A 16,144-nucleotide genomic window follows, 5' to 3' on the forward strand; every position below is an offset into this window, starting at 1 on the left:
GAGGAAATGCACAACGTTCTTACATTTCCAGGAGGGATTACAGAGGAAGTGCACAAAGTAGATTTCTTACGTTTCCAGGAGGGATTACAGAGGAAGTGCATAAAGTAAAGTTCTTACATTTCCAGGAGAGATTACAGAGGAAGTGCATGAAGTAAAGTTCATACATTTCCAGGAGGGATTACAGAGGAAGTGCATAAAGCAAAGGTCTTACATTTCCAGGAGGGATTACAGAGGAAGTGCATAAAGTAAAGTTCTTACATTTCCAGGAGGAATTACAGAGGAAGTCCATAAAGTAAAGTTCTTACATTTCCAGGAGGAATTACAGAAGAAGTGCAAAAAGTAAAGTTCTTACATTTCCAGGAGGGATTACAGAGGAAGTCCATAAAGTAAAGTTCTTACATTTCCAGGAGGAATTACAGAGGAAATGCACAACGTTCCTACATTTCCAGGAGGAATTACAGAGGAAGTGCACAAAGTAGATTTCTTACATTTCCAGGAGGGATTACGGAGAAGTGAAGTAAAGTTCTTGCATTTCCAGGAGGGATTACAGAGGAAGTGCATAAAGTAAAGTTCTTACATTTCCAGGAGGGATTACAGAGGAAGTGCATAAAGTAAAGTTCTTACATTTCCAGGAGGGATTACAGAGGAAGTGCATAAAGTAAAATTCTTACATTTCCAGGAGGGATTACAGAGGAAGTGCATAAAGTAAAGTTCTTACATTTCCAGGAGTAATTAAAGGGGAAGTGCACAAAGTAGAGTCCTTACATTTCCAGGAGGATTTACAGAGGAAGTGCACAAAGTAAAGTTCTTACATTTCCAGGAGGGATTACAGAGGAAGTGCATAAAGTAAAGTTCTTACATTTCCAGGAGGATTTACAGAGGAAGTGCATATAGTAAAGTTCTTACATTTCCATGAGGAATTAAAGAGGAAGTGCAGAAAGTAGAGTCCTTACATTTCCAGGAGGGATTACAGAGGAAGTGCGTATAGTAAAGTTCTTACATTTCCATGAGGAATTAAAGAGGAAGTGCACAAAGTAGAGTCCTTACATTTCCAGGAGTATTTACAGAGGAATTGCAAAAAGTAAAGTTCTTACATTTCCAGGAGGGATTACAGAGGAAGTGCATAAAGTAAAGTTCTTACATTTCCAGGAGGGATTACAGAGGAAGTGCATAATGTAAAGTTCTTACATTTCCAGGAGGAATTACAGAGGAAATGCACAACGTTCTTAAATTTCCAGGAGGGATTACAGAGGAAGTGCATAAAGTAAAGTTCTTACATTTCCAGGAGAGATTACAGAGGAAGTGCATAAAGTAAAGTTCATACATTTCCAGGAGGGATTACAGAGGAAGTGCATAAAGCAAAGTTCTTACATTTCCAGGAGGGATTACAGAGGAAGTGCATAAAGTAAAGTTCTTACATTTCCAGGAGGAATTACAGAGGAAGTCCATAAAGTAAAGTTCTTACATTTCCAGGAGGAATAACAGAAGAAGTGCAAAAAGTAAAGTTCTTACATTTCCAGGAGGGATTACAGAGGAAGTCCATAAAGTAAAGTTCTTACATTTCCAGGAGGAATTACAGAGGAAATGCACAACGTTCCTACATTTCCAGGAGGAATTACAGAGGAAGTGCACAAAGTAGATTTCTTACATTTCCAGGAGGGATTACAGAGGAAATGCACAACGTTCTTAAATTTCCAGGAGGGATTACAGAGGAAGTGCATAAAGTAAAGTTCTTACATTTCCAGGAGAGATTACAGAGGAAGTGCATGAAGTAAAGTTCATACATTTCCAGGAGGGATTACAGAGGAAGTGCATAAAGCAAAGTTCTTACATTTCCAGGAGGGATTACAGAGGAAGTGCATAAAGTAAAGTTCTTACATTTCCAGGAGGAATTACAGAGGAAATGCACAACGTTCTTAAATTTCCAGGAGGGATTACAGAGGAAGTGCATAAAGTAAAGTTCTTACATTTCCAGGAGAGATTACAGAGGAAGTGCATAAAGTAAAGTTCATACATTTCCAGGAGGGATTACAGAGGAAGTGCATAAAGCAAAGTTCTTACATTTCCAGGAGGGATTACAGAGGAAGTGCATAAAGTAAACTTCTTACATTTCCAGGAGGAATTACAGAGGAAGTCCATAAAGTAAAGTTCTTACATTTCCAGGAGGAATAACAGAAGAAGTGCAAAAAGTAAAGTTCTTACATTTCCAGGAGGGATTACAGAGGAAGTCCATAAAGTAAAGTTCTTACATTTCCAGGAGGAATTACAGAGGAAATGCACAACGTTCCTACATTTCCAGGAGGAATTACAGAGGAAGTGCACAAAGTAGATTTCTTACATTTCCAGGAGGGATTACGGAGGAAGTGAAGTAATGTTCTTGCATTTCCAGGAGGGATTACAGAGGAAGTGCATAAAGTAAAGTTCTTACATTTCCAGGAGGGATTACAGAGGAAGTGCATAAAGTAAAGTTCTTACATTTCCAGGAGGGATTACAGAGGAAGTGCATAAAGTAAAGTTCTTACATTTCCAGGAGGGATTACAGAGGAAGTGCATAAAGTAAAGTTCTTACATTTCCAGGAGTAATTAAAGGGGAAGTGCACAAAGTAGAGTCCTTACATTTCCAGGAGGATTTACAGAGGAAGTGCACAAAGTAAAGTTCTTACATTTCCAGGAGGGTTTACAGAGGAAGTGCATAAAGTAAAGTTCTTACATTTCCAGGAGGATTTACAGAGGAAGTGCATATAGTAAAGTTCTTACATTTCCATGAGGAATTAAAGAGAAAGTGCAGAAAGTAGAGTCCTTACATTTCCAGGAGGGATTACAGAGGAAGTGCGTATAGTAAAGTTCTTACATTTCCATGAGGAATTAAAGAGGAAGTGCACAAAGTAGAGTCCTTACATTTCCAGGAGTATTTACAGAGGAATTGCAAAAAGTAAAGTTCTTACATTTCCAGGAGGGATTACAGAGGAAGTGCATAAAGTAAAGTTCTTACATTTCCAGGAGGGATTACAGAGGAAGTGCATAATGTAAAGTTCTTACATTTCCAGGAGGAATTACAGAGGAAATGCACAACGTTCTTACATTTCCAGGAGGGATTACAGAGGAAGTGCACAAAGTAGATTTCTTACATTTCCAGGAGGGATTACAGAGGAAGTGCATATGGTAAAGTTCTTACATTTCCATGAGGAATGAAAAAGGAAGTGCAGAAAGTAGAGTCCTTACATTTCCAGGAGGGATTACAGAGGAAGTGCACAAAGTAGAGTTCTTACATTTCCAGGAGGGATTACAGAGGAAGTGCACAAAGTAGATTTCTTACGTTTCCAGGAGGGATTTCAGAGGAGGTGCATAAAGTAAAGTTCTTACATTTCCAGGAGAGATTACAGAGGAAGAGCATAAAGTAAAGTTCATACATTTCCAGGAGGGATTACAGAGGAAGTGCATAAAGCAAAGTTCTTACATTTCCAGGAGGGATTACAGAGGAAGTGCATAAAGTAAAGTTCTTACATTTCCAGGAGGAATTACAGAGGAAGTCCATAAAGTAAAGTTCTTACATTTCCAGGAGGAATTACAGAAGAAGTGCAAAAAGTAAAGTTCTTACATTTCCAGGAGGGATTACAGAGGAAGTCCATAAAGTAAAGTTCTTACATTTCCAGGAGGAATTACAGAGGAAATGCACAACGTTCTTACATTTCCAGGAGGAATTACAGAGGAAGTGCACAAAGTAGAGTCCTTACATTTCCAGGAGGGATTACGGAGGAAGTGAAGTAAAGTTCTTGCATTTCCAGGAGGTATTACAGAGGAAGTGCATAAAGTGAAGTTCTTACATTTCCAGGAGGGATTACAGAGGAAGTGCATAAAGTAAAGTTCTTACATTTCCAGGAGGGATTACAGAGGAAGTGCATAAAGTAAAGTTCTTACATTTCCAGGAGGGATTACAGAGGAAGTGCATAAAGTAAAGTTCTTACATTTCCAGGAGTAATTAAAGGGGAAGTGCACAAAGTAGAGTCCTTACATTTCCAGGAGGATTTACAGAGGAAGTGCACAAAGTAAAGTTCTTACATTTCCAGGAGGGATTACAGAGGAAGTGCATAAAGTAAAGTTCTTACATTTCCAGGAGGATTTACAGAGGAAGTGCATATAGTAAAGTTCTTACATTTCCATGAGGAATTAAAGAGGAAGTGCAGAAAGTAGAGTCCTTACATTTCCAGGAGGGATTACAGAGGAAGTGCGTATAGTAAAGTTCTTACATTTCCATGAGGAATTAAAGAGGAAGTGCACAAAGTAGAGTCCTTACATTTCCAGGAGTATTTACAGAGGAATTGCAAAAAGTAAAGTTCTTACATTTCCAGGAGGGATTACAGAGGAAGTGCATAAAGTAAAGTTCTTACATTTCCAGGAGGGATTACAGAGGAAGTGCATAATGTAAAGTTCTTACATTTCCAGGAGGAATTACAGAGGAAATGCACAACGTTCTTACATTTCCAGGAGGGATTACAGAGGAAGTGCACAAAGTAGATTTCTTACATTTCCAGGAGGGATTACATAGGAAGTGCATAAAGTAAAGTTCTTACATTTCCAGGAGGGATTACAGAGGAAGTGCATAAAGTAAAGTTCTTACATTTCCAGGAGGGATTACAGAGGAAGTGTACAAAGTAGATTTCTTACATTTCCAGGAGGGATTACAGTGGAAGTGCATAAAGTAAAGTTCTTACATTTCCAGGAGGGACTACAGAGGAAGTGCATAAAGTAAAGTTCTTACATTTCCAGGAGGGATTACAGAGGAAGTGCATAAAGTAAAGTTCTTACATTTCCAGGAGTAATTAAAGAGGAAGTGCACAAAGTAGAGTCCTTACATTTCCAGGAGGATTTACAGAGGAAGTGCACAATGTAAAGTTCTTACATTTCCAGGAGGGATTACAGAGGAAGTGCATATGGTAAAGTTCTTACATTTCCATGAGGAATGAAAAAGGAAGTGCAGAAAGTAGAGTCCTTACATTTCCAGGAGGGATTACAGAGGAAGTGCACAAAGTAGAGTTCTTACATTTCCAGGAGGGATTACAGAGGAAGTGCACAAAGTAGATTTCTTACGTTTCCAGGAGGGATTTCAGAGGAGGTGCATAAAGTAAAGTTCTTACATTTCCAGGAGAGATTACAGAGGAAGTGCATAAAGTAAAGTTCATACATTTCCAGGAGGGATTACAGAGGAAGTGCATAAAGCAAAGTTCTTACATTTCCAGGAGGGATTACAGAGGAAGTGCATAAAGTAAAGTTCTTACATTTCCAGGAGGAATTACAGAGGAAGTCCATAAAGTAAAGTTCTTACATTTCCAGGAGGAATTACAGAAGAAGTGCAAAAAGTAAAGTTCTTACATTTCCAGGAGGGATTACAGAGGAAGTCCATAAAGTAAAGTTCTTACATTTCCAGGAGGAATTACAGAGGAAATGCACAACGTTCTTACATTTCCAGGAGGAATTACAGAGGAAGTGCACAAAGTAGATTTCTTACATTTCCAGGAGGGATTACGGAGGAAGTGAAGTAAAGTTCTTGCATTTCCAGGAGGGATTACAGAGGAAGTGCATAAAGTAAAGTTCTTACATTTCCAGGAGGGATTACAGAGGAAGTGCATAAAGTAAAGTTCTTACATTTCCATGAGGAATTAAAGAGGAAGTGCAGAAAGTAGAGTCCTTACATTTCCAGGAGGGATTACAGAGGAAGTGCGTATAGTAAAGTTCTTACATTTCCATGAGGAATTAAAGAGGAAGTGCACAAAGTAGAGTCCTTACATTTCCAGGAGTATTTACAGAGGAATTGCAAAAAGTAAAGTTCTTACATTTCCAGGAGGGATTACAGAGGAAGTGCATAAAGTAAAGTTCTTACATTTCCAGGAGGGATTACAGAGGAAGTGCATAATGTAAAGTTCTTACATTTCCAGGAGGAATTACAGAGGAAATGCACAACGTTCTTACATTTCCAGGAGGGATTACAGAGGAAGTGCACAAAGTAGATTTCTTACATTTCCAGGAGGGATTACATAGGAAGTGCATAAAGTAAAGTTCTTACATTTCCAGGAGGGATTACAGAGGAAGTGCATAAAGTAAAGTTCTTACATTTCCAGGAGGGATTACAGAGGAAGTGTACAAAGTAGATTTCTTACATTTCCAGGAGGGATTACAGTGGACGTGCATAAAGTAAAGTTCTTACATTTCCAGGAGGGACTACAGAGGAAGTGCATAAAGTAAAGTTCTTACATTTCCAGGAGGGATTACAGAGGAAGTGCATAAAGTAAAGTTCTTACATTTCCAGGAGTAATTAAAGAGGAAGTGCACAAAGTAGAGTCCTTACATTTCCAGGAGGATTTACAGAGGAAGTGCACAATGTAAAGTTCTTACATTTCCAGGAGGGATTACAGAGGAAGTGCATATGGTAAAGTTCTTACATTTCCATGAGGAATGAAAAAGGAAGTGCAGAAAGTAGAGTCCTTACATTTCCAGGAGGGATTACAGAGGAAGTGCACAAAGTAGAGTTCTTACATTTCCAGGAGGGATTACAGAGGAAGTGCACAAAGTAGATTTCTTACGTTTCCAGGAGGGATTTCAGAGGAGGTGCATAAAGTAAAGTTCTTACATTTCCAGGAGAGATTACAGAGGAAGTGCATAAAGTAAAGTTCATACATTTCCAGGAGGGATTACAGAGGAAGTGCATAAAGCAAAGTTCTTACATTTCCAGGAGGGATTACAGAGGAAGTGCATAAAGTAAAGTTCTTACATTTCCAGGAGGAATTACAGAGGAAGTCCATAAAGTAAAGTTCTTACATTTCCAGGAGGAATTACAGAAGAAGTGCAAAAAGTAAAGTTCTTACATTTCCAGGAGGGATTACAGAGGAAGTCCATAAAGTAAAGTTCTTACATTTCCAGGAGGAATTACAGAGGAAATGCACAACGTTCTTACATTTCCAGGAGGAATTACAGAGGAAGTGCACAAAGTAGATTTCTTACATTTCCAGGAGGGATTACGGAGGAAGTGAAGTAAAGTTCTTGCATTTCCAGGAGGGATTACAGAGGAAGTGCATAAAGTAAAGTTCTTACATTTCCAGGAGGGATTACAGAGGAAGTGCATAAAGTAAAGTTCTTACATTTCCAGGAGGGATTACAGAGGAAGTGCATAAAGTAAAGTTCTTACATTTCCAGGAGGGATTACAGAGGAAGTGCATAAAGTAAAGTTCTTACATTTCCAGGAGCAATGAAAGGGGAAGTGCACAAAGTAGAGTCCTTACATTTCCAGGAGGATTTACAGAGGAAGTGCACAAAGTAAAGTTCTTACATTTCCAGGAGGGATTACAGAGGAAGTGCATAAAGTAAAGTTCTTACATTTCCAGGAGGATTTACAGAGGAAGTGCATAAAGTAAAGTTCTTACATTTCCAGGAGGGATTACAGAGGAAGTGCATAAAGTAAAGTTCTTACATTTCCAGGAGTAATGAAAGGGGAAGTGCACAAAGTAGAGTCCTTACATTTCCAGGAGGATTTACAGAGGAAGTGCACAAAGTAAAGTTCTTACATTTCCAGGAGGGATTACAGAGGAAGTGCATAAAGTAAAGTTCTTACATTTCCAGGAGGATTTACAGAGGAAGTGCATAAAGTAGAGTCCTTACATTTACAGGAGTATTTGCAGAGGAATTGCAAAAAGTAAAGTTCTTACATTTCCAGGAGGGATTACAGAGGAAGTGCATATAGTAAATTTCTTACATTTCCATGAGTAATTAAAGAGGAAGTGCAGAAAGTAGAGTCCTTACATTTCCAGGAGGGATTACAGAGGAAGTGCGTATAGTAAAGTTCTTACATTTCCATGAGGAATTAAAGAGGAAGTGCACAAAGTAGAGTCCTTACATTTACAGGAGTATTTGCAGAGGAATTGCAAAAAGTAAAGTTCTTACATTTCCAGGAGGGATTACAGAGGAAGTGCATAAAGTAAAGTTCTTACATTTCCAGGAGGGATTACAGAGGAAGTGCATAATGTAAAGTTCTTACATTTCCAGGAGGAATTACAGAGGAAATGCACAACGTTCTTACATTTCCAGGAAGGATTACAGAGGAAGTGCACAAAGTAGATTTCTTACATTTCCAGGAGGGATTACAGAGGAAGTGCATAAAGTAAAGTTCTTACATTTCCAGGAGGGATTACAGAGGAAGTGCATAAAGTAAAGTTCTTACATTTCCAGGAGGGATTACAGAGGAAGTGCATAAAGTAAAGTTCTTACATTTCCAGGAGGGATTACAGAGGAAGTGCATAAAGTAAAGTTCTTACATTTCCAGGAGGGATTACAGAGGAAGTGCATAAAGTAAAGTTCTTACATTTCCAGGAGTAATTAAAGGGGAAGTGCACAGAGTCCTTACATTTCCAGGAGGATTTACAGAGGAAGTGCACAAAGTAAAGTTCTTACATTTCCAGGAGGGATTACAGAGGAAGTGCATAAAGTAAAGTTCTTACATTTCCAGGAGGATTTACAGAGGAAGTGCATATAGTAAAGTTCTTACATTTCCATGAGGAATTAAAGAGGAAGTGCAGAAAGTAGAGTCCTTACATTTCCAGGAGGGATTACAGAGGAAGTGCGTATAGTAAAGTTCTTACATTTTCATGAGGAATTAAAGAGGAAGTGCACAAAGTAGAGTCATTACATTTCCAGGAGTATTTACAGAGGAATTGCAAAAAGTAAAGTTCTTACATTTCCAGGAGGGATTACAGAGGAAGTGCATAAAGTAAAGTTCTTACATTTCCAGGAGGGATTACAGAGGAAGTGCATAATGTAAAGTTCTTACATTTCCAGGAGGAATTACAGAGGAAATGCACAACGTTCTTACATTTCCAGGAGGGATTACAGAGGAAGTGCACAAAGTAGATTTCTTACATTTCCAGGAGGGATTACAGAGGAAGTGCATAAAGTAAAGTTCTTACATTTCCAGGAGGGATTACAGAGGAAGTGCATAAAGTAAAGTTCTTACATTTCCAGGAGGGATTACAGAGGAAGTGTACAAAGTAGATTTCTTACATTTCCAGGAGGGATTACAGTGGAAGTGCATAAAGTAAAGTTCTTACATTTCCAGGAGGGATTACAGAGGAAGTGCATAAAGTAAAGTTCTTACATTTCCAGGAGGGATTACAGAGGAAGTGCATAAAGTAAAGTTCTTACATTTCCAGGAGTAATTAAAGAGGAAGTGCACAAAGTAGAGTCCTTACATTTCCAGGAGGATTTACAGAGAAAGTGCACAATGTAAAGTTCTTACATTTCCAGGAGGGATTACAGAGGAAGTGCATATAGTAAAGTTCTTACATTTCCATGAGGAATTAAAAAGGAAGTGCAGAAAGTAGAGTCCTTACATTTCCAGGAGGGATTACAGAGGAAGTGCACAAAGTAGAGTTCTTACATTTCCAGGAGGGATTACAGGGGATGTGCACAAAGTAGAGTTCTTACATTTGCAGGAGGGATTACAGAGGAAATGCATAAAGTAAAGTTCTTACATTTCCATGAGGAATTAAAGAGGAAGTGCACAAAGTAGAGTTCTTACATTTCCAGGAGGTATTACAGAGGAAGTGCATAAAGTAGAGTTCTTACATTTCCAGGAGGGATTACAGAGGAAGTGCAAAAAGTAAAGCTCTTACATTTCCAGGAGGGATTACAGAGGAAGTGCATAAAGTAAAGTTCTTGCATTTCCAGGGGGAATTAAAGAGGAAGTGCAGAAAGTAGAGTCCTTACATTTCCAGGAGGTATTACAGGGGATGTGCACAAAGTAGAGTTCTTACATTTCCAGTAGGATTTACAGAGGAAGTGCAAAAAGTAAAATTCTTACATTTCCAGGAGGGATTACAGAGGAAGTGCATAAAGTAAAATTCTTACATTTCCAGGAGGGATTACAGAGGAAGTGCATAAAGTAAAGTTCTTACATTTCCAGGAGAGATTACAGGGGATGTGCACAAAGTAGAGTTCTTACTTTTCCAGGAGGATTTACAGAGGAAGTGCATGAAGTAAAATTCTTACATTTCCAGGAGGGATTACAGGGGATGTGCACAAAGTAGAGTTCTTACATTTCCAGGAGGGATTACAGAGGAACTGCATAACGCAAAGTTCTTACATTTCCAGGAGGGATTACAGAGGAAGTGCGTAAAGTAAAGTTCTTACATTTCCAGGAGGGATTACAGAGGAAGTGCATAAAGTAAAGTTCTTACATTTCCAGGAGGGATTACAGAGGAAATGCATAAAGTAAAGTTCTTACATTTCCAGAAGGGATTGCAGGGGATGTGCACAAAGTAGAGTTCTTACATTTCCAGGAGGGATTACAGAGGAAGTGCATAAAGTAAAGTTCTTACATTTCCAGGAGGGATTACAGAGGAAGTGCATAAAGTAAAGTCCTTACATTTCCAGGAGGGATTACAGAGGAAGTGCATAAAGTAAAATTCTTACATTTCCAGGAAGGATTACAGAGGAAGTGCATAAAGTAAAATTCTTACATTTCCAGGAGGGATTACAGGGGATGTGCACAAAGTAGAGTTCTTACATTTCCAGAAGGGATTACAGAGGAAGTGCATGAAGTAAAGTTCTTACATTTCCAGGAGGGATTACAGAGGAAGTGCATAAAGTAAAGTTCTTAAATTTCCAGGAGGGATTACAGAGGAAGTGCATAAAGTAAAGTTCTTACATTTCCAGGAGGGATTACAGAGGAAATGCATAAAGTAAAGTTCTTACATTTCCAGGAGGGATTACAGGGGATGTGCACAAAGTAGAGTTCTTACATTTCCAGGAGGGATTACAGAGGAAGTGCATAAAGTAAAGTTCTTACATTTCCAGGAGGGATTACAGAGGAAGTGCATAAAGTAAAGTTCTTACATTTCCAGGAGGGATTACAGAGGAAGTGCATAAAGTAAAGTTCTTACATTTCCAGGAGTGATTACAGAGGAAGTGCACAAAGTAAAGTTCTTACATTTCCAGGAGGATTTATGGAGGAAGTGCATGAAGTAAAATTCTTACATTTCCAGGAGGGATTACAGAGGAAGTGCATAAAGTAAAGTTCTTACATTTCCAGGAGGGATTACAGAGGAAGTGCATAAAGTAAAGTTCTTACATTTCCAGGAGTGATTACAGAGGAAGTGCACAAAGTAAAGTTCTTACATTTCCAGGAGGATTTATGGAGGAAGTGCATAAAGTAAAGTTCTTACATTTCCAGGAGGGATTACAGAGGCAGTGCATAAAGTAGAGTTCATACATTTCCAGGAGGGATTACAGAGGAAGTGCATAAAGTAAAGTTCTTACATTTCCAGGAGGGATTACAGAGGAAGTGCATAAAGTAGAGTTCTTACTTTTCCAGTGGGAATTAAAGAGGAAGTGCAGAAAGTAGAGTCCTTACATTTCCAGGAGGGATTACAGGGGATGTGCACAAACTAGAGCTCTATGAAATAAGCCTCCCGAAACAGATATGTAAAAAAAGAGCTAAGTTTAATTTGAATTCTCTGTTATCCCTCCTGGAAATGAATGTCTCAACTGATAACTGGGTGATACAATTTCATGGTAAAAATATCAAACTGTGTAGAGACTCACCACACATTAAAAAAGGAGCACCCTTCTTGTCAAGTAATTTACACATTTCCAGGAGGAATAATAGAGGAACAGCATAAAAAATGCTACAGAATTGTAAAGAAAGTGTATAGTATAAGCCCAGCACTAAGAGAAGAGCATTCTCCTGTGTCCGCAGGGTGGTCCGGCCCCCGGAGGATACGTCATCCAGGGCTATATCTGTCCTTGTCACTGAGTCAAGTGCCCTGTCAGGACTAGCCCCTGTCTGTGACCACCAGGGAATCTGCACTATTCCCAGACCGCATAGTGCCAGGACGCAGGCTGTGATCAGCGCCCCCCCTGGCATGTAGGAAATACTGCACCCAAAGTCTCTCCAACTTCTGCACTAATTGAGTGACTCAAAAAATTTGAGGGGACAAGACGGGAAAAATAATCAGTATTTAGATAAAATATTTTAAAATTTTATTTTACTTTATCGGCCCATTGTTATATAGATCAGTGAAAAGAACTTGACTTTAAAAAAAAAAGTGCCGTTCCTCTATTATTCCTCCTGGAAATGACTAAATAGGCAACTGGGTCTTATCGTTCCATTATTCATGAGTGTCCAATCAGTACTGACAATATTAGTCACACTCTGTTTTAAATGGGAATGATTGTGCCAAGTTATTAATTGATGCACACATTTCCAAGAGGAATAACAGAGGACAAGACAGGAGAATTAATCAGTATTTGATCCAAAATGACACTTATTTCCAACATTTCAGGTATTTTATTGGCCCAATGTTATAGATTAGTGAGATGGATTTTGCAGCATTTTTTTTTCTTCTTAAAATTGTGCCACTCCTCTGTTATTCTTCCTGGAAATGTATGACTAAATCGACAATGTTATAGTTTAGTGCATTGGATTTACATAAAGGATCTGTCCTGACATATCACTGATACTTCCCCCAAAAAACAATAATTTGGGAATATTTTTCCTCTGTTATTCTTCCTGGAAATGTATGACCAAATTGACAACTACATGTTACCGTTCCTTTGTCTTTGAGAATGTTTCTGTCCTATCAGTGCTGCTGATTACGATAGCCACGCCCTATTGAAAAGGAAGTGGGTGTGTCAATGGGGCGTGTCTCTACACAGAATGTCCCTCTCTAATCACTACTGACAATGTTAGTCACGCCCTGTTGTAAGGTTAGTACATTTCCAGGAGGAACAACAGGTGAACAGCAAAAATAAATAAAAAAATAAAAAACAAAATGTGTTCTAAAATAGTCATTCCCCCTGTTGTTCCTCTTGGAAATGTATTTACCTTATAATAGGGCGTGACAAACATTGTCAGCCCTGATTGGACAGGGACATTGTGTAGGGACACGCCTCACTGACGCAACCTATAAAATAACAATTCTGGAACATATTTTTTTTTCTGTTCCAATGTTGTTCCTCCTGGAAATGTAAAGTGAAGACATTTCAAGAGGAACAACATGGGAAATAGTTATTCTGGAACATTTTTTTTTTTTTATTGATGTTCCCATATTGTTCCTCCTGGAAATGTATTGACCTTTCATTATTTTTGAAAGAAAAGCAAATTTTTTTCAATGAAGCTAACATTAAATGAATCAGAAATACACTCTATACATTGTTAATGTGGTAAATGACTATTCTAGCTGTAAACGTCTTGTTTTTATTGCAATATCTACATAGGTGTATAGAGGCCCATTTCCAACAACCACCACTCCAGTGTTTTAATGGTACATTGTGTTTGCTAACTGTGTAAGAAGGCTAATGGATGTTTAGAAAACCCTTGCACAAGTATGTTAGCCCAGCTGAAAACGGTTTGGCTGATTTGAGAAGCTATAAAATTGACCTTCCTTTGAGCAAGTTGAGAATCTGGAGCATTGCATTTGTTTGTTCTACGAAACTCTCAAAATGGCCAGAAAAAGAGAACTTTCATGTGAAACTCGACAGTCTATTCTTGTTCTTAGAAATGAAGGCTATTCCATGTGAGAAATTGCCAAGAAACTGAAGATTTCCTACAACGGTGTGTACTACTCCCTTCAGAGGAGAGCACAAACAGGCTCTAACCAGAGTAGAAAGAGAAGTGGGAGCCCCGCAGCACAACTGAGCAACAAGACAAATACATTAGAGTCTCTAGTTTGAGAAATCGACGACTCACAGCTCCTCAACTGGCAGCTTCATTAAAGAGTACACGCGAAACGCCAGTGTCAAGGTCTACAGTGAAGAGGCGACTCCGGGATGCTGGCCTTCAGGGCAAAGTGGCAAAGAAAAAGCCATATCTGAGACTGACTAATAAAAGGAAAAGATTAATATGGGCAAAAGAACACAGACATTGGACAGAGGAAGATTGGAAAAAAGTTTTATGGACAGACAAATCAAAGTTTGAGGTGTTTGGATCACACAGAAGAACATTTGTGAGACGCAGAACAACTGAAAAGATGCTGAAAGAGTGCCTGACGCCATCTGTCAAGCATGGTGGAGGTAATGTGATGGTCTGGGGTTGCTTTGGTGCTGGTAAAGTGGAAGATTTGTACAAGGTAAATGGGATTTTGAATAAGGAAGGCTATCATTCCATTTTGCAATGCCATGCCATACCCTGTGGACAGCGCTTGATTGGAGCCAATTTCAACCTACAACAGGAAGATGACCCAAAGCACACCTCCAAATTATGCATGAACTATTTAGGGAAGAAGCAGGCAGCTGGTATTCTATCTGTAATGGAGTGTCCAGAGGAGTCACCAGATCTCAGCCCCATTGAGCTGTTGTGGGAGCAGCTTCACCGTATGGTGCGCAAAAAGTGCCCATCAAGCCAATCCAACTTGTGTGAGGGGCTTCAGGAAGCATGGGGGGAAATTTCTCAAGATTACCTCAGCAAATTAACAGCTAGAATGCCAAAGGTCTGCAATGCAGTAATTGCCCCAAAGGGAGCATTCTGAGACGAAAGCAAAGTTTGAAGCAGAAATTATTCTTTCTAATAAAAATCATTATTTCTAACCTTGTCAATGTCTGGACTATTTTCTATTAATTTTTCAACTCATTTGATGAATAAAAGTATGAGTTTTCATGGAAAAAACAAAATTGTCTTGGTGACCCCAAACTTTTGAACGGTAGTGTGTATGTATGTATGTATATATATATATATATATATATATATATATATATATATACTGCTCAAAGAAATAAAGAGGGAGCATCATGTGACACTCCCTCTCCCATCATTCCTCCTCTGCGTCTGACGCAGCGGCATGATGACGCGCCACGCTGTGTCAGACAGTGGAGCTGGCAGCTGCTGAGGTGATCAGCTGCAGAGACTGAAGCAGAACGAGGAGCGGTAAGTATGTATTTATTTTTAAATCAGTGTGTACTGATAATACTGGAGGACTGGGGCTGCATTTTACCCTACGGGTGGGGGGGGCTGCATTTTACCCTATGGGGGGCTGCATTATACTGCGTACAGGACCATGGGGGAATGCATTATACTGAGTGGGGAGCCATGGCGAGTGTCTTATACTGTGTGGAGGACCATGGGGGAGTGCATTATACTGTGTGGAGGACCATGGGGAAGCGCATTATACTGTGTGGAGGACCACGTGAGTGTGCATTATACTGCGTGGAGGACCACGAGGGAGTGCATTATACTACGTGGAGGACCACGAGGGAGTGCATTATACTGCGTGGAGGACCACGAGGGAGTGCATTATACTGCATGGAGGACCATGGGGAGTGCATTACACTGCGTGGAGGACCATGGGGACTGTATTATACTGCGTGGAGGACCACGAGGGAGTGAATTATACTGCGTGGAGGACCATGGGAGTGCATTATACTGTGTGGAGGACCATGGCGAGAGTCTTATACTGTGTGGAGGACCATGGCGAGTGCATTATACTCTATGGAGTGTGGAGAGGTGTGGGGCAGTTGGGGCATCATACTGTGTTGGTGTCATCATACTTTACCCTGGGAGTTGAGGTCGGGTACAGTAGGGTCATTATACTGTGCATATGGAGGAATTCACCATGGGGGTATCATACCGTGTTTGGGGGGCACTTTTGTTGGCACCACACTTTATGGGCAATGAAAAAGGGATCTAGGACTTCAGCAGGAGTAAAATTACTATGTAAAGGCTGGAAGGTTGTGAGATCTGCTCTTCTGTGACCCCGACAATTATTTACATTTTTACATTTTTTTGTTGGGGGGCCCTATTAGAACTTCTGCTATGGGGCCCCATGATTCCTATGTACGCCCCTGATTGTACCAAATCCTCAGCTGTGCTGGTACTAAGGATATGGACACTCAGACATTTTGGGCTAAATATATACATACAAATATTTTTTCAATAACGTTTCATAAACAATTTGGCTTTTTTATTTCCTTTGCATTGCTAGTTGCAGAATGAGCTCACTGAGAATTTATCAGTGAGCTCATTCTGACCTTCTCTGTGCTGATTATGTTCACAGACCAGCATGAAAGTTGGGCTGATCTCTGATGCAGTCATAAATCATCGCAGAAATAAAAGCACTGGAAACTCCACATCATAAGGAGCTCACTGACTGAATCTCAAGTTAACTCA

This window comes from Phyllobates terribilis, unplaced genomic scaffold, assembly GCF_046119375.1.
Source record: "Phyllobates terribilis strain yellow unplaced genomic scaffold, ASM4611937v1 Scaffold_132__1_contigs__length_4960021, whole genome shotgun sequence".
Classification (NCBI taxonomy): Eukaryota; Metazoa; Chordata; class Amphibia; order Anura; family Dendrobatidae; genus Phyllobates; species Phyllobates terribilis.